The sequence below is a fragment of the Cervus elaphus genome, chromosome 5 (genome assembly GCF_910594005.1).
Source record: "Cervus elaphus chromosome 5, mCerEla1.1, whole genome shotgun sequence".
Taxonomy (NCBI): Eukaryota; Metazoa; Chordata; class Mammalia; order Artiodactyla; family Cervidae; genus Cervus; species Cervus elaphus.
Window position 1 is genome coordinate 39,096,690 of NC_057819.1, and position 25,839 is coordinate 39,122,528.

The following is a 25,839-nucleotide window of genomic DNA, read 5'->3' on the forward strand; positions in this document are numbered from 1 at the left end:
ATAACTGGAATGAAATTGTTTTATTAGTGATTTTTATTTTTCCAAAATCAGTTTTTTTTTTTTCCCTTTGGTCATTGAAAGATTGACTTGTTCAGAAATAGGACAAATGTCAGATGTTTATGACAGGGGAGCCTGTCATAAATTAATATAGGTATATTTTCGTTTAAAGTAACTGGATTATTACTCAATTTAATTTGAAACACTGAAATTATTGAATTCATAAAAGTTAAGTTTTATTCATGAGCTTTTTGTTTATATTTAGTTTATCTGTCCATGTTTGGGAAACACAATGATGTTTCTTCCATTGAAGACTTTTTATGTTTCTCCAAGAGTACATCATGCAAAATGCCAGGCTGGATGACTCACAAGCTGGAATTAAGATTGCTGGGAGAAATATAAACAACCTCTGATATGCAAATGATATCACTTTAATGGAAGAAAGCAAAGAGGAACTTTAAAGAGCCTCTTGATGAAGGTGAAAGAGGAGAATGAAAAAGCTGGCTTAAAACTCAGCACTCAAAAAATGAAGATCATGGCATCTGGTCCCAACATTTCATGCAAATAGATCTGGGGAAAAGGGAAACAGTGACAGATAAAATTTTCTTGAGCTCCAAAATCACTACAGACAGTGACACTGAAGCCACAAATTAAAAGGCACTTGCTTCTTGGAAGAAAAGCTATGACCAACCTAGACAGCATATTAAAAACCAAAGACATCACCTGGCTGATAAAGGTCCATATAGTAAAAGCTATGGTTTTTGCAGTAGTCATGTATTAATGCAAGAGCTGGACCATAATTGATGCTTTCAAACTCTGGGGCTGAAGAAGACTCTTGAGAGTCCCTTGGGCTGCAAGGATATCAAACCAATCAATCCTAAAGGAAAACAACCTTGAGTATTCACTGGAAGGACCGGTGCTGAAGCTGAAGCTCCAATACTTTGGTCACCTGATGTGAAGAGCTGACTCATTAGAAAAGACCCTGATGCTCTAAAAGATTGAAGGCAGAAGAAGGGGACGACAGAGGATGAGATGGTTGGATGGTATCACCAATTCAATGAACATGAGTTTGAGTAAACTTAGGGAGACAGTAAAGGACAGGGGAGCCTGGAGTGCTACAGTTCATCAGATTACAAAACGTCGGACACGACTTAGTGACTGAACAACAACGAACAACGGTGTGATTATATAGTTTTGTTATAACTGTGATTCCACAGATTCTCAAACAAAGCACTAATATCACACCAAGAGAATAAGCGGTAATCAGGATGCTCATGCAATTCACAGCATGGTCAATCTAGCTATAACAGTTTGAGTGTTCAGACTGAGTAGATTAAAAGATCTGTAGTTGAACTGCATGCATACTTTATGTGATGTATTGTTAACTGTATTCGATACTGTATTAGACACTCTATTGGTATTGGATCTTCCCTGTAGCTCAGACAGTAAAGAATCTGCCTACAATGCAGGAGACCCAGGTTTGATCCTTGAGTCAGGAAGATCCTCTGAAGAAGGGAATGGCAAACCAGTCTAGTATTCTTGCCTGGAGAATCCATGGAAAGAGGAACCTGGAGGGCTACAGTTCATGGGGTCACAAAGAGTGACTAACACTACATTGTTACTGTAATGTAAATCTTTCTCATTCTAAAAAAAAAAAAAAGAAAAACAACTATTGGAAATTCTTTAGAAGAATATAAATTCTTGTGAACACATATGTAAAATAAGAGTTATATGTCTTCATATAATGGTGTCCATGTCTCTTAAGCCTTAGAAACATAATTATCTATTTGATAATACTGTGGCTATAGATTATTTAGAATTTCTATGTTAATTGCCTATTATGTTTCAGAATTATCACTGAGTTCTGAAAAATACACTTCTAATTCTAAATCTCTATAATTGTATTTATATTATGTAGAAAACTTTTTTTCTGGAAGAGACATCTCAGAGTGTTTCAGCCTCTTTCACACCTCTAAATGGCAAGATAGAGATTCAATCGATCTGCTAGAACATAGCTTTCATGGTATGATCAGCCATCCTGTGTTTCTGGCTTATTAGACAAATAAGGCTGTTACAGATGGAATAACAACATTTCTTCATAAAACCAGATTGGGGAAAATGAAATTTGGCTGATGATCAGAACTAGTGGAAGAATAATTTTTATTAATTAGACCAGATGGAGACCATTAATAGCAATAATACGGAAAAGAGTTAAATTGATAGCTATTAATTAGCATTAAAGAAATGCTTCTGAGATTAGAAACTTTTCTAAAATGTTTACTTCTTGAAATTAAATTCTTCCTTGACTTTGTTCTTAGATTTTTTTCCTTTAGTGTAGTGATACAAGCCATCAGAATTTGCCTAAAGTAAGAGGTAGCCATGATGAAGTGGTCCCTTCATTGAAAAAATAAAATACTCATTAAGAATGTATATTGGGTGCTAGGTAACTACTAGGAACAATGCTAAATTAAATATCTTACAGGCAGTGAGGAACTTAGGCCACAGCAAATTTCAGAAGACAGAGAATTCAGGATATTAAGAAGAAAAGAAATAGCATAACTATAAATGACAAAACTATAAGAATATAGAATACACATATCATATATTAATTTGCCCAAGATACGGCTTAGGATACATAGCAAAAGTACTTGTGAATCTAACTGGTTGTTCGGTAAGTTTTAAATCCCTTCCTTCCTTTTTTTCCTTACTTCCTTTTCTCTTTCTCTCTCTCTTTCTAAACTGTTTTTTTTTTCCCCCGAAAGAAATTTGAGTGCCTGCAAAATGAAGGAAAAAAATTTTCTTGAAGATATTACACTTATAGCTAGGGTTTCTTGAGAAACATAAGATAGCAAGTTCTGACAAGCAGGTTTTATTTGCCTGAGAGCTACAGGTCGCATGGGAGGAAGTCAGATGATAATTTTGGAAGGAAAAAATCTAGTCCTCTGCTATCAGGAATAACTTATTTAAGCCAAAGAGAAGAACTGATGGCTGTCACTCTAGTCCTGAGAAGATGTACCTGGAGGTGAGAGAAGGTTGAAAGAAATGCACTGCTCTCCAAGGCAGGCTTGGAGTAGCATCTGATAATCATAACATCTGATAAATCTGCACATATATATTGATGCCAACTAGCAGAGGGAGCTGTAGAATAAAATAAGTAAAATTATTTGGGGGGTCAGACTATCCAAGCTCAGCTGGAAATCGTGGCTTTAAAAAAATGTTGCTGGATTTCCCTAGTGGCATAGTGGATAAGAATCCACCTGCTAATGCAGGAGACAGATTTGATCTCTGATCCAGGATCATCCCACATGCCAGAGAGCAACTTAGGCTGGGTACCACAACTATTGAGCCTGCGCTCCGGAGCCCGGGAACCGCAACTACGGAGCCTCTGTTCCGCAACTACTGAAACCCATGTACCCTGGAGCCTGTGTTCCATTACCAGAGAAGCCACTGCAATGAGAGGCCTGCACACCTCAATGAAGAGTGACACCTGCTCACTGCAGCTAGAGAAAGCCTGAACGCAACAACAAGGACCCAGTGCAACCAAAAATAAATAAACAAGATTTCTTTAAAAATGTTGCTGTCATTGGTAAAACCAGCTATAGAAAATTTTGACTTCAGTAGTCAAGCAGAGAGAAAATTTGTAGGGGGTGTCATGATGATTTTGTCCAGATTTACAACAGAAAAATTACTTTTCTTAAATAAATGCACAGAGTTAAATAAATAATTAACAAATTAAAATATTTTTGCCACTCAGGATCAATACATGAAAAAGATTATCAATTAGGCCACATTTACAATTAAATGGGGCAAATACACAAACAATTATAACAAACTCAAGGATAATGAAAAAAATGGGAAAAAATAAAACACAAGAGACTAATTTCCTTCATTAAAAGGTTTTAACAAATCCTTAGAGAAACATTTATAACCTATTCAAAAAATAGACAAAGACATTAACAGCTGTTTGGAAAGTTGTCTACCCTCCTTCATGAAAAAATTTTCAATTTAAAATAATGACATAGAAGACTGACTTCTACCAAGAGAGTATGGAAAGCTCCACTGACCTGCTCACCACTGAAACTGGGGAAAACGATTTTTAAAATTCAACCATTTAAAGCCTATGGAAATGGTCCTAAAAAGAAACAACAAATGAAAAAAAAATCTATTGGAGGAAAGCTAGGGAAAATTCAGTTCAAAAGGCAAGAGACAGTGATAGTTGAACCAAAGTGACTCTCTGCTTCCCCACTCCCAGCCTAGCAAGGCAGGCACTCCTGACTGCTGCAGCTAAAAACACCAGGCCCCCCTCCCTTGAGCTCCCAGTCAAACGGCTACCTTTCTGGGAGGAGCAGGACTTCAGAATTTTCCCTCAGTCCCAGGTGAGCAGCGGGTCCTGAGCAAGTGGTCGAGAGGAGATGGCACCCTTCTTTTGTTCACATCCTACTCATGAAATGGCGCCTCGACGAATACTGAGGTCTACTTGACTGTTGCTCTGGCCCAAGTCCAATTTATTCTTCCCCAAGACCTATGATGGTTTCCCAGGTGGCTCAGAGGTAAAAGAATCCCCCTGCCAATGCAGGAGACACAGGCTTGATCCCTGGGTCAGGAAGATCCCCTGGAGAAGGAACTGGCAGTCCACTACAGTAATTTTGCCTGGGAAATCCCATGGACAGAGGAGTCTGGTGGGCTACAGACCATGGGGTCACAGAGAGTTGGACACAACTTAGGGACTAAACAATGACAACAAAGACCAATCAGAGTGTCCCACATATAGCAGGGGCTCAATAAATATTTGGCAGAAAGAAAGGAGCTAGAGAAGAAGGAAAAATAGAGACAAAGAGAAGGGGCAAACTGAACATTCTAATAGCAACCAGAAAGTTTATAAGCCAAATGTCAACATCAGTAGAATATTATATATAGATGGTGTTTGAATCCAACTTAAAATTTGTTCTGGAAGAAAGGGCCAATTGGATAGTAAACTACAGCTTATTTTTTCAACTTTGTGACAGAATTGATGGTCTAGTGAGCCTTTAAAACACCATTTTCAAAATAAAACTAGTTCCTGGCTTTTCTTTTATTGTATACAATTTTGATTTACTGAGCTGAATTCTCTGAGCTAAATTTGCAAACTTTATGAACAGAACTATTCTTTCTGGCATTTACATTCTCTTCCGGTAACAGGTGTTTTGTTTCATTTCCAAAGAACAGACTTTTCCCTGTAAATCAATATATCATTTGTTTTTTCTTCATTACAATGTCAGCTTCTAGTTTTATTTCATTCTGTTGGATTACACTCAGTATGGGTGCCAGACATATTTTACAGTATTGATGGATCAGTTCACAGCATTTATTTTTTTCCCTTAATGAGACAAGCACAGTGCATATTCTTTTTTAAAGCTGACAGGAAAAGTAATTTTAAGTGGTTTATCAAATGGCCCACATCTTCAACAAGTTTTCAATTTTATCCAAGGGAAGTAGATTCTTCTAATATGCAACTTCTGCATTTACTTAACTCACTAGATATCTTTATAAAACTAATTTGCCATCCTTATGGAAAATGAGAGAGAAAGATTGGGTATGACATAGCTGGTTTAATTGCTTCAGAGACAGTCTATTCAAGATTAATTAAATCATGCTTAACATGTTCCAGCTATAACTGTGAAGTTCTTGAAAAACACCCTTACTCTTTGAAACATTAATACTGTGAGGTTTAATCAGAAGAAACATTAATACTGAATGATAGAACTGGGAAATAAAATATTCAGCCTGACAAATTCAATAGTGGTGCTCTTTTATTTCATAAGAATGAAAATCTGAGATTTATAGATGGTAATATGATGTATATAGGCCTTTGGTCTTTGAAGGGTGCAGAGATACTTCTCATAAACTTATTACAAAGTATTGTTTTAATTTATCATTTCTAAATATTCTGTTTGGAAAATTCACTTACTAAAAAAGAAAGCCCAAATTTTATAAAATCACATTGCTGTGATAGCTATAATGAAGTGAACTAAAGAAGACATTTGCAGGACTTCCCTGATAGACTAATGCATAAAAATCCGCCTGCCAATGCAAGAGACATGGGTTCCATCCCTGGTCTGGGAAGATCCCACATGGATCAAGGCAACCAAGCTGAGCCCATGCTCTAGAGGCCACATGTTGCAACTACTGAAGCCCCAGAACCCTAGAGCCCCAGCTCCACGACAAGAGAATTCATGGCAATGAGAAGCCCAAGCACGCAACTAAAGAACGCTTGTGCATAGCAACAAAGAGCCTGTGCATTGCAACAAAAATGCAGCACAACCCAAAATTAAAATTAGTTAATTAAATTTTTTAAAAAAGTAAACATTTGCCATAAAACACATGCTGTCTCCAGCACTCTGTCTGGTGTTTCTCAATCTTCTTCACTGTCTACCTAGAAAATGATGGTAGTACTTGCAGAGCACATATGGTACACTGCTTCTGGAAGGAAGCTGCTGTTTGCTGAGAGAATCTTAGACCCTCTGCTCATTAAAACATACATTCTAAAATATAACTATGATTTTTAGGCAATTCTCCCAAAATATTTATAAGCAAAGAATATTTGTTATGTATGTGAAAGCAATATACAATAAGTATACATAATTGTCACAAGTCATTTGACTTCATTTAGGATTACTTCCATTATGATATCATTTTCTTTTTCTAGAAATCACAGTCATTATCAAGTTTTCATAGTCATTGCTATCTTTCCTTTTTATAATCTCTAGTATTCCTATATTCTTTGAACTTAGGTTTTTGCAGGACTTCCCTGGTAGTCTAATGGATGAGAAACCGCCTGCCAATGCAGGGGACACAGGTTGCATCCCTGGTCTGGGAAGATCCCACATGGCATTTTTATTTCTATTTATGTAAACCTTTGAAAAATCTACTATATATCTTCTATCAGTATTTTAAAATAACTCCCTAAAGCTGGCTTGATATAGTCTTTGGGATAATGGAAGAGTAAGTAAAGGTTGTTTTCTTCTTCATGGTGTCATGATCAGAATCGGTACAGCATTGAGAAGATCTAGGTAGAGAGAACCAGCACTCTAGTTCTTAATTAAGGAAAATTTAATTAAAAAACTTGATTTAGCTTCATCTAAATAGGAGAGTACAGATTATATAAATTCAGGCAAAGAAACACAGGATGATGATGCACAAGCAAGGGTCTCTTCTCTTTCAACTGGAATTCAAGATCTTATTATCAAAATGGGGAATGAATAGTAAAGAGTTAAGGCAGCCAAAACCAATAATCAATTTAAGAATAAAGTAGGCTTTAAGGTCAGTCTCTGAATAGTATGAACCTGACCCTCCAGATAAGAATCTGAGTGAGTGATTTCCCCAAATCAAAGCAGCACCAGCATCAAGGATGACCTGATTTTGATATGGAAGGCTGATGAATGACATTCCATATGCTATGTGTGACAGGCCCAAAGTTTGGTGACAGCATCAAGTGAATTACTGGGTGAGTGAAAACCTTATTTGAAAATGTCAGGCAGATAGAGACCAGATATTTATGTTAGGAACTACACAATTACCCAGTTGGTGATTTAGAACAGTATAAGGGAGGCAGGCACATTGACCTGGGTTGACCTTTGAAACTCCACTGAAGAAAGAGAGGAATAAGATTGTTTTTTCATTTGTTTATCACCGCACTCAACTTCCCTGGTATTGAATACAGAATATTTTGCATATTTAAGCATGAGGAATCAATATCCCAAATTTTAACTTAAAATATTTAGAAAAAGGAAACCAGAAGCTTACCTTCTTCCCATTTATGGAGTATAAATAATGTATTACACATTAGCAGATAAAAAATTACAAAGGAGAGTAAGTAGTCTTTTAAGTTCATGACCTATGACATGTATCTATTTATTTTATTTTATTTTTTTTACTTTAGCTTTTAAAATTTATTTTCACTGAGGGAACCCTGGTTTTCTAGGTGGCACAGTGGTAAAGAATCTGCCTGCCAGTGCAGGAGACAAGACTTGGGTTGAATCCCTGGGTCAGGAAGATCCCCTGGAGTAGGAAATGGCAACCCACTCCAATATTCTTGCCTGGAAAATTCCATGCACAGAGAAGCCTGGCAGGTTACAGTCCATGGGGTCATAGAGTCAGACACAACTGACCATGTGCAACACACACACACACACACACAACATTGGCTTTATCATATGTATGACATTTGATTATCCACCTACCTATGAGTCAGCACTTATCATTCCTAAGGAATTTCCAGTCATAGAATCTCTATCCACCATTAAAATTTACATGTGTCAACAGACTAAACAAAAGTAGAGGAACGAGAAAAACAAACTTACCAAGATTTTAAAGTATTTTGAAAACTATTTAAACAAAAGACATGACCACTTTTAGATAATCAAATAATCATGCATATAAAACATACTAAAAAAATCCTCAATATTTCATAGAAGGTACTTTTTTTACTTAAAAAAAAAACCTCCATTTTAGTTAATTATATAAAGCTTCAGATCAGTACAGTCACTCAGTCATGTCTGACTCTCTGCGACCCCATGAATTGCAGCATGCCAGGCCTCCCTGTCCATCACCAACTCCCAGTGTTTACTCAAATTCATGTCCATCGAGTCGGTGATGCCGTCCAGCCATCTCATCCTCTGTCGTCCCCTTCTCCTCCTGCCCCCAATCCCTCCCAGCATCAGGGTCTTTTCCAATGAGTCAACTCTTCCCATCAGGTGGCCAAAGTATTGGAGTTTCAGCCTCAGCATCAGTCCTTCCAATGAACACCCAGGACTGATCTCCTTCAGGATGGACTGGTTGGATCTCCATGCAGTTCAAGGGACTCTCAAGAGTTTCTCCAACACCACAGTTCAAAAGCATCAATTTTTCAGTGCTCAGCTTTCTTCACAGTCCAACTCTCACATCCATACATGACCACTGGAAAAACCATAGCCTTGACTAGACAGACCTTCGTTGGCAAAGAAATGTCTCTGCTTTTTAATATACTATCTAGGTTGGTCATAACTTTCCTTCCAAGGAGTAAGCATCTTTTAATTTCATGGCTGCAATCACCATCTGCAGTGATTTTGAAGCCCCCTAAAATAAAGTGTGACACTGTTTCCACTGTCTCCCCATCTATTTCCCATGAAGTGATGGGACCAGATGCCATGATCTTAGTTTTCTGAATGTTGAGTTTTAAGCCAGCTTTTTCACTCTCCTCTTTCATGTTCTTCAAGAGGCTGTTTAGTTCCTCTTCACTTTCTGCCGTAAGGGTGGTGTCATCTCCATATCTGAGGTTACTGATATTTCTCCTACCCATCTTGATTCCAGCTTGTGCTTCTTCCAGCCCAGCATTTCTCATGATGTACTCTGCATATAAGTTAAATAAGCAGGGTGACAATATACAGCCTTGACGGACTCCTTTTCCTATTTGGAACCAGTCTGTTGGTCCATGTCCAGTTGTAACTGTTGCTTCCTGACCTGCATATAGGTTTTTCAAGAGGCAGGTCAAGTGGCCTGGTATGCCCACCTCTTTCAGAATTTTCCACAGTGTATTGTGATTGACACAATCAAAGGCTTTGGCATAGTCAATAAAGCAGAAATAGATGTTTTTCTGGAACTCTCTTGCTTTTTCGATGATCCAGCGGATGTTGGCAATCTGATCTCTAGTTCCTCTGCCTTTTCTAAAACCAGCTTGAATATCTGGAAGTTCACAGTTCACGTATTGCTGAAGCCTGGCTTGGAGAATTTTGAGCATTACTTTACTAGTGTGTGAGATGAGTGCAATTGTGCGGTAGTTTGAGCATTCTTTGGGATTGCTTTTCTTTGGGATTGGAATGAAAAATGACCTTTTCCAGTCTTGTGGCCACTGCTGAGTTTTCCAAATTTACTGGCATATTGAGTGCAGCACTTTCACAGCATCATCTTTCAGGATTTGAAATAGCTCAATGGGAATTCCATCACCTCTACTAGCTTTGTTCGTAGTGATGCTTTCTAAGGCCCACTTGACTTCACATTCCAGGATGTCTGGCTTTAGGTGAGCGATCACACCATAGTGATTATCTGGGTCATGAAGATCTTTTTTGTACAGTTCTTCTGTGTATTCTTGCCACCTCTTCTTAATATATTCTGCTTCTGTTAGGTCCATACCATTTCTGTCCTTTATCAAACTCATCTTTGCATGAAATGTTCCCTTGGTATCTCTAATTTTCTTGAAGAGATCTCTAGTCTTTCCCATTCTGTTGTTTTCTTCTATTTCTTTGCATTGATCACTGAGGAAGGCTTTCTTATCTCTCATGGCTATTCTTTTGGAACTCTGCATTCAAATGGGAATATCTTTCCTTTTCTCCTATGCTTTTCACTTCTGTTCTTTTCACAGCTATTTGTAAGGCCTCCTCAGACAACCATTTTGCCTTTTTGCATTTCTTTTCCTTCGGGATGGTCTTGATCCCTGACTCCTGTACAGTGTCACAAACCTCCGTCCATAGTTCCTAAGGCACTTTGTCTATCACATCTAGCCCCTTAAATCTATTTCTCACTTCCACTGTATAGTCATAAGGGATTTGATTTAGGTCATACCTGAATGGTCTAGTGGTTTTCCCTACTTTCTTCAATTTAAGTCTGAATTTGCCAATATATAAAAATTAGCATGTGAAAAATTAAATCTCAAGAGAAATCACCTCCAAATTTTCTAAGTATTAAAAAATTACCTCTCATATTAAGTCCTAATGATAAGATTGTGTCTTAATAAGCTTTTGTATTCTTCTGTCCAGTTTCTTCTCCCTCCCTCTGTGTCTGTCTCTGTCTCTCTGTCTTTTTTCATGTATATTTATATATATGTATATCCATGTGCAATATGTGTGTGCTCATACACATACACATACACACACACACATATCTCCTTACATTGAACTTTTTTATAATTTGGAGCTATAAATTAAATAAAAATACAATGATCTGTTACCATAGTCAGTATATTTACAATATTATAGATTTCTGAGAAATGATATACAATTTGAAAGATATATTCTTAGAATAAAAATGATGGAAATTTAGCAGATATAGAATTGCTTTTCTGTTGTTTCAAACATTCATCTTAAATAAAGCATACTTTATAATTTGTATTCAAATAATAGTTTCATAATGAAAGGACCACCATAGTGTCAATATTTCTGTAAATAAGTATTTTTTTTTAAAATAATCAGTTCACTCACATACATGTAGGGGTTTTGTTTGAGCATTTTGTAAAACCTAGAAACTGCAGGTAATTGACAATAACATTTAATTTTTCCCTCAAACCATCTTTTGCTTATTTTAAGTTTAAATAATTTTCTTTAGGAAAAGATGCAGCATGGCAACATGGTGTAAAAGGGATATTAGTTGCTTCTGACCAGACTTGATAGGGTGGTGGTCTGAGAATAGATTGAGAATGCAATGGATGGCCAAGGAGATTTAAGTGAAAGTCGCTCAGTCGTGTCCAATTCTTTGTGACCCCATGGACTATACAGTCCATGGGATTTTCCAGGCCAGAATACTGGAGCGGGTAGCTGTTCCCTTCTCCAAGGGATCTTCCCAACCCAGGGATCAAACCCAGATCTCCCACACTGTAGGCAGATTCTTTACCAACTTGAGCTACCAGGGAAGCCCAAGAATACTGGAATGGGTAGCCTATCCCTTCTCCAGGGGTTCTTCCTGAACCAGGAATGGAACCAGGGTCTCCTGCATTGTAGGCGGACTCTTTACCAGCTGAGTCACTGAGAACTGGAAAGATGTCAGGATCATTCATTCGTTGTAACAGATTCTCCTTCTGCTTTCCCCACACTTACGTATACCTCCCAGAAAAGGAGTATTGACAGTAATAACTTTTGAATAAGCAATCCTGTGTCTATGTCACTTGGATTTACAACAAGAAGAGCTTGGTGGATTCTTGACATTTAGCACAAATTGAGAAAAAGCAGAAAAAGATAGAAGTGAAGAGGCAAAATGTACTGCAGATGTTGGCTTCTGGAAGGAAGGCAGCTGTGGTGTATAGACCACATACGCATGGCACTCCTGTTGGGCAAGTGGAGAATTATATCCCACAACCAGGTAACTAGCGTAGGGACCAAGAATCAGCCAAGGAAAAGGAGGTGGAAGGACCAGGCACTTTAGAGTTGGAAGTTCCTATTGAAAACAAAAGCCAAACACAGGCTGGGCCAAACAGCAAGCCTAGGCTAAAGAAAGCATAGGGATGGGGTAGGGGGGTTGCCAGTGTGGCTCAGATACACTGTCTGCCACTTACACATTTCTTGCTTATTATTTCTCAACTGCTCAAGAAATCCTCTTGATTTCTAGGCTGGACTGGGAAATCAGACATACATAGCCACTCTCATTCCTCTCCAACTGTCCTAAACTATCCTCCAAAATGTTGGGGATCGGAAAAAAAATGAAACCTGATGCTCTACACTAGCTGAGTTCTGATTCCCAAGATTTAGGGCGACAGTAAGATGTTACTGATGATGGTGATGACAGTGATTATCAATAAAAGAACAAACAAAACCAAATCTTAGTATTGCAAGACTACTTGAGGCTAAAAGTGTACAATTTCTCACTGTATATATTACATCTTTAGTGACAAGATTTGGCAGAACGAGGGTGAGGGAATGTGTTAGTTAAGCAGTATTCTATGGGAATAATGTACTATGGGAATAAGCTTAGTTTCCGAAGATTTCAACCAGGATGTGGCTTCTATTTCTGTTAGAATTTATTGCTTTAGATATCACTCTAGAGCATCCTAAAAGGATTATGTGGTTTTTTGATATAAAGCAGAGATCAAATATACAACAATCCTAGAGAGATTATCAAGAGTCTGCTAAAATCTAACTCATTCCATTTTAGCACAGATGAATTTTTTTTATTTGGTCGAGGACAAATACATGCATGTATAGCCTCTATCTACCACTTCTAGGTTTTTCTTCTGCAGTTAGACAGAATAAGTCCAACTGATATTCTTTTAAATATTTTAAACTTTCTTTTTATCAAGTCTACTCTGGGATACTTTAATCCCTAATCTGACGCTCATAACTGCCTACACACACACACACACACACACACACATGCACACACGCATAGTTTTCTTCAAACTACATAAGGCAGACTCTCTAAACTTTTCATCACCTTCTGCAATTGCCTTTAAATGTTCTCAAAGCCCTAAATATTTCACTAAACATACTTTTATGCTACCCAGAATGGAACACAATATGATCAGCAGACTATTACATCTCTGAGCTTTACATGGTAATGTTACTCTTGTCATATCAAGTTTATAGTCAACTAACCCTTTGCTTCTGTCCTCCATACTCTCCTCTACATTAAAGGTTTTTCTCTACCATATACAACATCTCTTTAGGGACTTGCCTGAATAACTTGGTGTAAACTTTATTTCGTATCTCCTTATGACATTCTCGGTTCTTTTTAACTCTTTAGCTTGCGGTTCAATCTCCTTCTGTGACGTCTGAAAATAGAAACTAGTTATAGTTTTTGTTTTTTCCTTTAAACTTGATTCTGTGTTTCTTTCCTGGCATAAGTGACTTGACTGGAAAAAAAAAAAAAAAAAACCACCTAAAGATAAACTGGGCCTCTGGACTGTTTAAGCTTGACTGTTGTGCTCCCAAGTCATGGTAGAAGATTCCTATTGGTAAGGACGGAATCCAAATTATTTCAATTAAAATATTTCTGTACTGTGCTGGTACAGTTAACGCTCTAACATGCCTCTAGATTTAAGAACTCAATATCACCCAATCACCCTGAAGTAGCCTTATGAGGGAAAAAAAAGCAAGAAACTAACTCTGATTAAGCCATTAGACCCCAAAACAAATGTAAAAGTAATAAAATAAGAAGAGATGCTATATTAAACAGTAAAATCCAGATAGTAAGAAAGTCTAACTGACAAATACATTTCAAATAGAGATATGGGTAGGGAATCTATATATTAAAAATTGAAAACATTTTCTTCATATATTTTTAAATTGAAAACTTAAACACTATTTAACATTTGATGATGTCAAGAAATTTCTGGTTTTTAATCATGGTCATGGTGGTTACATTTTTATAAACAGATCTTGCCTTTTAGAAATCATAATGATATATTTACAGATAAAAATTATAACTTCTGAGAGTGGCTTCAAAATAATCCATGAAGGGAGAACTGTGTGGATAGAAATGAAACAAGATTGGAAATGAACTGACAATTGTTCAAGCTGATTGATGGCTATTTGGGAGTTTATTGTATCATTTCATGTATTTTTTCTATATATTGATATTTCCCCCAAAACTATTTATCTATGTGAGATTATTTTAAAGCATCTTATTGGCTAAATGCTAATGGAAAAGCATACATGCAAACTTTGCTGCTGTTGATTTTCAGTTGCTAGGTTGTGTCCAACTCTGCCACCCCATGGACTATAACCTGCCAGGCTTCCCTGTCCTTCACTATCTCCTGACGTTTGCTCAAACTCATGTTCATTGAGTTGGTAATGCTATCTAGCCATCTCATCTTCTGCCACCTTTCTTCTCCTTTTGCCTTCAATCTTTCCCAATATCAGGGTCTTTTTGAATGAGTCCGCTATTTGTATCAGGTGGCTAAACTATTAAAGCTACAGCTTCAGCATTAGTCCTTCCAATGAATATTCAGGGTTGATTTCCTTTAGGATTGACTAGTTAGATCTCCTTGCTGTCCAAGAGTCTCTCAAGAATCTTCTCTACCATCACAATTCAAAAGCATAAATTCTTTGGTTCTCAGCCTATATCATGGTCCAACTCTCACATATATACACGACTACTGGAAAAACCACAGCTTTGGCTATACAGAACTTTTGTCGGCAGAGTGATGTCTCTGCTACTTAACACACTGTCTATGTTTGTCATAGCTTTCCTTCCAAAGAGCAAGCATCTTTTAATTTTATGGCTGCAGTCACCATCTGCAGTGATTTTGGAACCCAAGAAAATAAAGTCTGTCACTGCTTCTACTTTTTCCTCTTCTATCTGCCATAAAATGATGAGACCAGATACCATGATCTTAGTTTTTGGATGCTGAGTTTTGAGCTATCTTTTTCACTTTCCTCTTTTACCCTCATCCTTTAGCTCCTCTTCACTTTTTGCCATTAAAGTGGTATCATCTTCATATCTGAGGTTGTTGATATATCTCCCAACAATCTTGATTCCAGCTTGTGATTCATCACACCTGGCATTTCCCATGATGAACTCTGCATATAAGTTAAATAAACAGGCTGACAATAAACAGCCTTGTTGTATTCCTTTCCCAATTTTGAACCAGTCTGTTGTTCCATATAAGGTTCTAACTGTTGCTTGTTGCCCTACATACAGGTTTCTCAGGAGACAGGTAAGGTGGTCGGGTAATTCCCATCTCTTTCAGAACTTTCCACAGTTTGCTCTGATCCACGCAATCAAAGGCTTCAGGGTAGTCAGTGAGGCAGAAGTAGATGTTTTCTGGAATTTCTTTGTTTTCTCTGTGCTCCAATGAATGTTGCCAATTTGATCTCTGGTTCCTCTGCCTTTTCTAAACCCAGGTTGTACATATGGAAGTTCTCAGTTCACAAACTACTGAAACGACGCTTGAAGGATTTTGAGCATAGCTTTACCAGCATGTAAAATAAGCACAGCTGACTGTTAGTTCGAACATTCTTTGGCATTGCCCTTCTTTGGTATTGGAATGAAAACTGACCTTTTCCAGTCCTGTGGCCACTGCTGAGCTTTCCAAATTTGCTGACATACTGACTGCAACACTTCAACAACATCACCTTTTAGGATTTTAACTAGCTCAACTGGAATTTCAACACCTCCACTAGCTTTGTGTGTAGTAATACTTCCTAGGCCCACTTGACTTCCCACTCCAGGATGTCTGGTTCTAGGTGAGTGACCACACCATCGCAATTATCCAGGTCATTAAGACCTTTTTAAATATAGTTCTGTGTATTCTTGTCACCTCTTCTTCATCTCTCCCACCTCTGTTAGGTGGACCTTTTCCATTCTTTATCGTGCACATCCTTGCATATAAGAATCTTCTCTTTTATTTAGGGTTCTGAAACACTCCATTTCTACCTCTAGTGGTTTCAGGCAATATTTAAAAACAAAAAACTTTGAAATTAAAATGCAGTATTAGAGTGCTGAAATAAATGCTAGCGGGTATAAAGTGTGAAATAATGAGATGCTGGTCTTTGACAAACTAATGGTATAATGAAGGAGATAAGCCAGTCACCAAGGGCAACATGTTTAACGTTCTAATATACACAAATCAACTGTGCTGTGAAAACAAAGGAAGATGGTGGATAATTCAGTCTACTCTGATAAAGTGAGAGATACTTGGAAGAAAAGATGACCGAGAGGACAAAAAAGTAAGTTGATAATTGATTGCAAAAATTGTAAGGTAAAGATAAAAACTATCCTATTGAAACTTCCCTGTAGAATAATGGATTTCAATTGAGAATCTTTCTACTTACATGTTACTTTAATCATAACCACTCGGACTGTATTTTAGTCTGCTAAAAACGTGTGTGTGTGTATACATGTATATATACATATATGTATATATACATGTATATATCCTATTTTGAAAGATTGTACTTAATAATTTTACCAAACGAATCTATATATTTGTTTTAAAACTAATAACTAGTTTCATCTTCCCAGGAAAAATTCTCTTCAAGGAGAGTCATTAATAACTCATAGCATTGTTTACAGTCCCACCAGGAAAGATACTCCAAATTTCAGTGGGTTATGCAAGGTGGAGGGTCTTCCCAGGTGGCGCAGTGGTAAAGAATCTGTCTACCAAGGCAGGAGACACGGGAGATGCAGGCTCCACCCCTGGGAAAGAGGTGGAGAGATCCCCTGGAGGAGAAAATGGCAACCCGCTCCAGCATACCTGCCTGAAAAATTCCATGGACAGAGGAGCCTGGTAGGCTACCATCTATGGAGCTGCAAAGAGTCAAACGTGACTGAGCACACACACACCTCACACACACACACACACGCAAGATGGAAGTTTATTCACTCTCATACAATTATTCAATGGTAGGCAGGCACATAGAGCTGCTAAGTGGCTATGCCAACATCTTTAGATGGTTAATATGGGTGCCCAACATGGCTTTTCCAGTCCTGGCATCTCCAGCTTAGGGAAAAGAAGGTGCAAAACTTGGGGGAGTGACATCTATCTGTTTGAGAGCAAGATCTGGAAATAGCGTATTTTTTAAAAAAAAATCTTGTGTTCTCCCTCTTCCTAAAATGTAAATTGTACTTATCATGTACCAGATACCATTTTAAGCCTTTACAAGTGTTGAAAGCTGAGAACATCTCATGACTAGTCATAAAGAAAGCTGGAAAATATAGCCTTTTCTTTGGCAACCACATATCCAACTAAAAGAATACCTATTATTGTGGATGACTGCTACTGCTAAGTCACTTCAGCAGTCGTGTCCGACTCTGTGTGACCCCATCCCTGGGGTTCTCCAGGCAAGAACACTGGAGTGGGTTGCCATTTCCTTCTCCAATGCATAAAAGTGAAAAGTGAAAGTGAAGTCGCTCAGTCATGTCTGACTCTTCTCGACCCCATGGACTGCAGCCTACCAGGCTCCTCCGTCCATGGGATTTTCCAGGTGAGAGTACTGGAGTGGGGTGCCATTGCCTTCTCCGATTGTGGAGGAAGGAGAGAGCAAATACTGAGGAATTTCTAAGAGTTTGCTGTATAAACTAAAAAAAAAACAAGGAAAGAAATTATATTTAAAAAAAATACTGAAGTTGGAGAAATGCCTTAGTTAATCAAAGAAAGCAAACAGAGCATCCAACACATGTAGTGATAGTTTACCAAAGCTCCTCCTGTTGCTTTTTAAATTTACTCCTGCAGTGTATTATTTCACAAATAGAATATTGTTTGGCTGACCAAAAAAGAGACAGAAAAATAAATGAAAGACAGATAATTATATTTTTTATGATGTTCAGTTTTTCTTCTTTAACACAGAAGAAAAATTCAAGATAGTTAATTCATTCCCTTAAAAATAAATACATACTAATTGTTTAATTTCTTCTTCCAAATATTTTGATAGGACTGGAGTATAAATAAAGAACATATTTTACTTATTCTAGAATTTGGTCAAATTCAGTGTCATGAATTATTGTGAAAAAAAGACCCTCAAGAAAATTGTCCAAATGATCTTGCTAAATTGTATAAAAGAAAATTACCTTGACCAAAGTGAACATGAAGGTATATAAACTTTAAAAGTAAAAAAAAAAAAATTATAGTATTTGCCTATAGCATACAGCATTTGAGACTAAGCATAAAACTCCTTTGATTGACTGTGCTTGTGGCTAGAAGCAGACAGATCAAGAGGAAGAAAAGAAAGTTATCAAATTGCAAATAACTCTCAATTTTATGGCAACATCTAGTGAGAAGTTCTTTCTTAATCATCACCCCCTACCCTGACACTGAATGTACAAATTACTCAAAATATTCAACTCCTTCTGCCTTTCAGTTAAATAGAAATGAAACACATAGGAATGGAAATGACAGATTTTGAACTTTTGATACTTCATGTGAACCTCCATTTTAAATATACATTTCTCAGCTATTCATTCTCACTTCAGTTTTAGAACAATATTTTTGACCAAACCTCCCTACTAGTTCATTATATGAAGCAAGTAAGTGTATTCTCCCCAGGGATCCTGGAAAAATGACTTAATTTGACAAAGAAATAATCTCTCTCTCTCTTTCCTTCTCTTCTGCTCTCTTTTTTGCCCTTTTCTTTCTTTTTTTTCTTTAATTGACCATAAGCCAATGTTAAACCTGAAAAATGATACCCTACTCTTATATCAGCAGACTTCCCAAAGCCAAATGACTAGAAAAGGCTTGCCAAATAAACTATTTAAGGACACTTGAAGATTTCTTTCCAGCGCTTCTAGCTGTCTAATTAGGCAGGTACAGTAATCCCTGCTGTGCAATACACGTAGCTATAATAATAATGATGTCTATTGTTTGGCTTATAAAATTCTGGGGAAAAAAAAAGGTTCTACATTGTTTTTAAAGTGCACCAAAAGCTGAATTTTGAACTTCATATAAATCTCAAATCAGTCTGACATGTCATGGCCTAGAATAAAACACTAGTTTTTGGCTTTCATATTTGCTTGCCTATAAAAGAAAACAAAAGCAAAAATAAAAGATATGTTCTGTGCCCTTTTCCTTTACTTTTATCAATAATTAAATGACAGGCAATTATTCATTCTTAAATTAAAAGTGGAAAGAATAAATGCTTTAAACACTTCATTGTCATGAGTCTACAAATTCAGAGACCCAAGTTTTGTCAATTCACAGTGTTTCTACCTGTGAGCAAAATTAACTTACTTGTTTTAGTTGATCTTTCTTCTCTTCCACTTTCTAGTCTATGAGAATATAATTGTCCAGTTGCAGAAAACAGATCTGTATATAATAGATACTAATAAAATTTCTAAATATTAGGATTAAGGAATTTTTACTTTCTGTACTTAAATCTTTTCTTGGTTTCTCTTGCAAGAAACATGTCAAACAATTGTTTTATTCTTAACTGACATTATCTCTTTTTCTGGGAGGTCAAATTGGGTGTAGCAAATGATAGAGGGAAAATGTTTTAAAGTTAATCTGTTTTCTGTTTATGCAGTATGACATCTGCTCTAATCTCTTCTTATTTATAAACATCTCACCTTTCATTATTTTCCAATAGGATTTGAAAGCATCAGTTATGGGCAGGAGGGTTAAGTCATAAGAACCTCAAACTCTAATCCACTGATTTTTAGATTTTTTTTTTTAAATTGAATGCCACAACTCTTTAGAGGTAATAAACTAAATTTAATAGGCCGTGAGTGATTTTTTGATGAAACAAAATCATAAAGTAAAATGAAAAACATATCACATATGGTAAAAATAAACAGTTTAAAACATTTTGTTTCAGTTTGTGTACATATATGTACTGGCTAAAATATATTTCTTTCTTTAAGGCATGGTCGAAAGTTCCGACAGAACTAAAGTGGGTAAAGTTCAGAGGCCTTTTAAGTAACACTCAAGTTGACTTCTGACCCGATCTAGTTCCTTTCCTGTCCACCAAGGAAAGTTGAAAATCTCATACCTAAATCACTGCTTCTGGTAACTGGGCAAGAATAAAGACTACAATTTCTTCTCAAGAGAATAACAGACCTGAACTCTAAACAGCCTGTTGCTGTAACTGTTGCAAGATTTCATAACTAAATTAAAATAATAATAATAATAATAGATAATAAACAGGCTTTTTATGATTTAAAACAGCAGTTTCTACCAACTTTCCTTCAAAATACCTATGAATCAAATGGAAAATTCAAAAACAACATCAATATCAGAAATTGAGTGTATTTACTAAAGTAGCCCTGGGATCAGGGAGAGCTCTCCATTAACTACAAAGCATATGGAATTAGGCATTTCAGGAAAAAAATGTATTAGATTTCATCCTAAAAGAAGGCAGACATTCTTTTTATAATTTTCCCCATTTCTAACGGAACTTCAATCATAACCAGAAAATTTGGCATCCATTTTGGTACTCCTTTTTTACTGAGTCCTGACATTTTTAGAAAGCTAGAATAATTAACAATATGTGTAGTGGCATGTTTTTTATACAAATTAGTATCATCTGCATTTTGTCAAAGAGGAAACCGGGAAAGAATTAAGTAGCATGTTTAAAGTTACATTGCTGTGATGTAATGGAAGCCAATTTGACCCCAGCACTCTGATCCCCAGACTGCATGTCAAACCATCACAGTACACTGCCACTGAATATTACTCTAAAAATCATTTATTTGAGAACCTAAGATAAATTTCAAGAACATATTTAATATTTTCAATAGACTCTGAGACTCCTATGAAACATAATTTGTTGACTAAAACCAGTCTTCAGAAGAAGGGTTTTATATAAAATATCTTCAATAAACTAATAATTATGGCATTTCAAAAGTTCTAAGTGGAGAATACCTGAGACAAACAGTCAATAGGATGAGATAGAAAGGGAAATAAGTAAGCAAAAGAGTTATTCAAAAAAACCTAAAACAAAGAAAGCAGAAAAAAGTTATATACTGATGGATAGAAAAGCAAGACCTATTGAGAAACCTGAAATTCAGAAAGTATGTAATGTAAACAATAAGGTAGGATTTGACAGATTTGGAGCAAAAATAATGGAGATAGCTGATGTTTTTAAAAATGTAGAACCAAGGCAGCCTGAAACAATAAAAGAGAATCTTTGCTGACAACACATAATGTGTCAACAAAAATAATGTATGCCATAATTCAAGAAAAGCTAAGATGTAAAGACCCTTAACAAGATATTTTTTACCAAAAGGAATAAAGAATATTATTCAGTTATATAAGCAGAAAAGAGTTCCACTGCAAAGGAACAAGCTTTTAATGTGTACTTTTATCGTGCAACTTTAAATAATAAAGAGCAACCAATACATCCACTTCTAGATAATGTAATAGGGGTTCCCTGGTGGCTCAGATGGTGAAGAACCTACCTGCAATGCAGGAGGTGGTGGTGGTGATTTAGTCACTAAGTCGCGTCCAACTCTTGGGACCCCATGGACTGTAGCCCACCAACTTCCTCTGACCATGGGCTTCTCCAGGCAAGAATACTGGAGGTATTCTTCTCCAGGTAATCTTCCTGACCTAGGAATCAAACCCAGGTCTTCTGCATTGCAGGCAGATTCTTTACCAACTGAGCTACAGTGGAAGCCCTTGTAATCCCTGGGTCAGGAAAATCCCCTTGAGAAGAAAATGGCAACCCACTCCAGTATTTTTGTCTGGTGAATTCCATGAACAGAGGAAGATAATGTTATGGGGGAAAAAATGTCTGTGCTCAAAATTTCATATCATGCATTTAATGCATATATGAATATAAATACATGAACCCTTAGTTATGCAAACTGACAAAAATGTCACATATGTATCTTTAATTTTTTTTAAAATTTACTATTTCTTAAGAAATATTGCACCATGTGTTTAATCAGAAAACATGGTATATAGCGATAGAGATAGATATGAATACAAATATAAGCTATATCTACTATATTTCATGAAATGACATGTAATATATTCATATTTTAAATCAGCCTTTAATAATATGGATACATGAGCAAATTATCTTTGTATAAAGTTTAAATTAGTATTCATTAAAATTATATTATATAAACTAACTACACTTTAAAAGAATATGGAAAGAAGTGCCCTAAAATACCAAGAGCATTTGTCTGTTGTATGTGTGTGTGTGTGTGTGTGTGTGTGTATGTGTTAAAGTCCGACTCTTTGTGACCCCATGGACTGTAGCCTGTCAAGCTCTTCTGCCCATGAAATTCCCCAGGCAAGAATACTGGAGTGAGTTGCCATTTCCTACTCTAGGTGATCTTCCCAACCCAGGGATCAAACCCAGATCTCCTGCATTGCAGGCAGATTCTTTACCAACTGAGCCACCAGAAAAGCCCAAGAATATGGGAATGGGTAGCCTGTCCCTTCTGCAGATCTTCCTGACCCAGGAATGGAACCGGATCTCTCCTGCATTGCAGGTGGATTCTTTACCAGCTGAGCTATTGTAGTAATTTTATGTATAGTTTTTTTTCTTCTTTCTTCTTTTGGGTATTCTAAATACTCTGTTGGGACTCATTTACCATTTCCTAGCATGAAGAATTAAAGCATATCTATAAGTGAAAGTCACTCAGTTGTGTCCGACTCTTTGTGAACCCATAGACTATACAGTCCATTGAATTCTCCAGACCAGAATACTGGAGTGGGTAGCCTTTCCCTTCTCCAGAGGATCTTCCCAACCCAGGGATCAAACCCAAAGTAGTTAGGCAGAAAGCCCTCCTTGTTCCACCCGCCCTCTGGAACAAGCAACGTGAAGTAACTGAACAACAAACAGTCTTAGGTGCCTACTAACAGTCTAAGAGGGTCAAAGATCTGAATCCTCAGTACCTTGCTTTTAACCTGTTACCAATTAGTTAGCATGCTAAACATTTAGTCCTGAATTTCCCTGAAAGATTTCTTGGAAGAGAATATAAAGAGTATAAAGAAGACACAGTGATCCTTTTTCTGTATTTTTTGTTTCTGTTTTTTTTTTGTTGTTGTTATATTGTACTCATTTAGCTAGTTTTATGTTCCTTAGGTTGCCTGATCCAGAAATCTTCCAATAACTAGGAACTTTTAAATTAAACTATTCAGCTCAAGTGAGTTATCTAGTCCTGATGGAATTAGAAAATAGGCAAACTTAAAATCATATAACCTCAAGTTACAAAAGTTGAATGATTGTACTTTCGTTGACCTGTAAGTATATTGTGACACACACTCATGGTGCCTGAAAAATCCTTCTCTGGCATGAGACAGAAAGAGATTTAAAAGGCCTTTTTTAGGCTAATGTTTCTCCTGGGCTTTGTTTACAAGAATCTGAGTTTTAATAGAAAACAAATTACCTCATGTACAAGGCTTTTGGCACAATTTTTGGTCCAGCCTCATAGTACATAACTTTAATAGATAAAAGGTGAGCAAGCCACAGTGATATCCAAAGAAATGAGAAAACTTCTGGTATACCAAACTAATAACTATGTGTCAACAGTGAAACTTGATCTGAATGAAATTGTCATTCCTGAAAAAACAACCATTTTTCATAAAATGCACCTAGAACCATAAATTGGAAGGTCTACCTTAACAGCTTTTTAAGAGTTACCTAATCACTTATTAGCAAGTAATTTATGGGAGCTTGAATGATTGAATGCTCTATTGACAAAAGATACACCTAAATAAAATGAGAAATAATTGGCTCGACCAGTTTATATTCAAAACTATACTATTAAATTTCACTTTCTGGTAAATACGAGATGTAGGGCGGAGCCTGGTAGGCTGCAGTCCATGGGGTCACTAGGAGTCTGACACGAATGAGCGACTTCACTTTCACTTTTCACTTTCACGCATTGGAGAAGGAAATGGCAACCCACTCCAGTGTTCTTGCCTGGAGAATCCCCATGGACAGAGAAGCCTGGCAGGCCACAGTCCACAGGGTTGCTAAGAGTCGTACACAACTGAACAACTCAGCAAAGGATACAATAAGAAAGGGAGCTGACAAAAGTGCTTCCTTGCTGGAATCTTCCTCCCTATCAGGCATTCTTGAAAGACAGTGACTAATTTGTGAGAAAAGTCTTCATATATACATAAGTGAGGACCTGCTGGTTTGGGGTCCTGGATATCTTGAATAGGAATAATGCTAAAACTCTCTGGGAAAGTGAATGTGAGTGAGGTTAATCGATGTTTTAAACGCATACTTACTACAAGTGATTCCTGATCTCCATTGATAAACCTAGTACATATTATATGTCACACAAATATTTAATGAATTATATCTTAAAATATTCATCTTTGCACTCTTCTTTCCACACTCATTAGTCTTCCACATTGAATCAAGAACAATCAAGATTTATATAGCTGAAAAGCTATAAGAAAGACTCAAATGTTTTTAATATCAAAATAGTATCTTGAGAATTGAAAAGAAAGCCTTGAAAACACTAATATGTTGGTATTTTTAATATTATTTAGTAACAAATTATTTTGTTTTAACTATTTAGCATATTGGGCTTCCATAAAGGAATAGATAGAAAGTCATATTACCATGTTATGCCCTTTGGCTGGGAGGAAATAATAGAAGGGGTCTTCCCTGGTGGCTAAGACAGTAAAGAATCCACCTGTAATGTGAGAGACCTGGGTTTGATCCCTGGCTTGGGAAGATCCCCTGGAGAAGGGAATGGCTACCCACTCCAGTATCCCAGCCTGGAGAATTCCATGGACAGAAGAGCCTGACAGGCTATGAGTCTGACATGACTGAGGGACTTTCACTTTCAAATAATAGAAGAGTAGTGTTTAGTTGCTTAGTTGTGTCCAACTCCACTAGATAAATCTGTGCATGAAATCAGACAAATAGATGTGGAGAATCAAGTGGAGAGGAGGGAAATGAGTATTAAGAGATGTTCAAGCTCCTTGTATAGTCAGTACCGGAAAATCTCATGGGAAAGTATTTCAAGTATCTATTGCTTTATAACAAATCATTCCATAATTTAATGGATTAAAATAAGAAAAATGATTTGTTACCTCTCATTGTTTCTGCTGGTCATCAACTTGAATAGGGTATCTCTGCTCTGGGGTCTTAAATACAAGACTTGAAGGCTGGAGGCTGTCATCTTCCAAAGACTGTTTCATTTATATCTTGTGGTCAGTGCTGGATATCAGCTCAGACTATAGTTGGGGCTGTTAACAGAAACACATACACATCATCCCTCTATATCATCTGGTGATCCTTATAATATGGTAGCTAGGCTCCATAGGTAAGTATCTTAAGAGAGGAAAAAGAGAATTAAAGCACCAGGCAAAAGCTTCTTTATTTATTCAAAAGTACTGAAACAAGGATTTTGAAGAGATATTTGCACTCCCATGTTCATTGCAGCACTACTTACAATAGCCAAGATGTGGAAACAACCTAAATATTTATCAGTGGCTGATTGGCTAAAGAAAATGTGGTGTGTACATATAACAGAATACTGCACAGCAGTAAAAGAGAAGGAAATTCTACAATATGGGATAACATGGATAAACCTCGAGGTCATTATGCCAAGTGAAATAAGCCGGCCGCAGAAGAATAAATTCTGCTTATTCAAGGTATGTAAAATAGTCAAATCCATACAATCAAAAAAGTACAGTGGTGGTTTCCAGGAGTTAAGAGAAAGTGGAAATGGGTGGTTACTAATCAAAGGACATGAAGTTTCAATTAAGGAAGA

The 25,839-nt window shown here is 36.8% G+C and overlaps 1 long non-coding RNA gene across 1 annotated transcript in view; it reads right to left on the bottom strand.

Moving 5' to 3' along the window:
• LOC122694089 overlaps positions 1 to 25,839 on the bottom strand; it is a 138,884-nt gene that overhangs the window by 76,862 nt on the left and 36,183 nt on the right. The window contains exon 2 of the long non-coding RNA XR_006341107.1: positions 25,157 to 25,312. This is a non-coding gene — a long non-coding RNA (uncharacterized LOC122694089). The remainder of the gene's footprint in view (positions 1 to 25,156; positions 25,313 to 25,839) is intronic.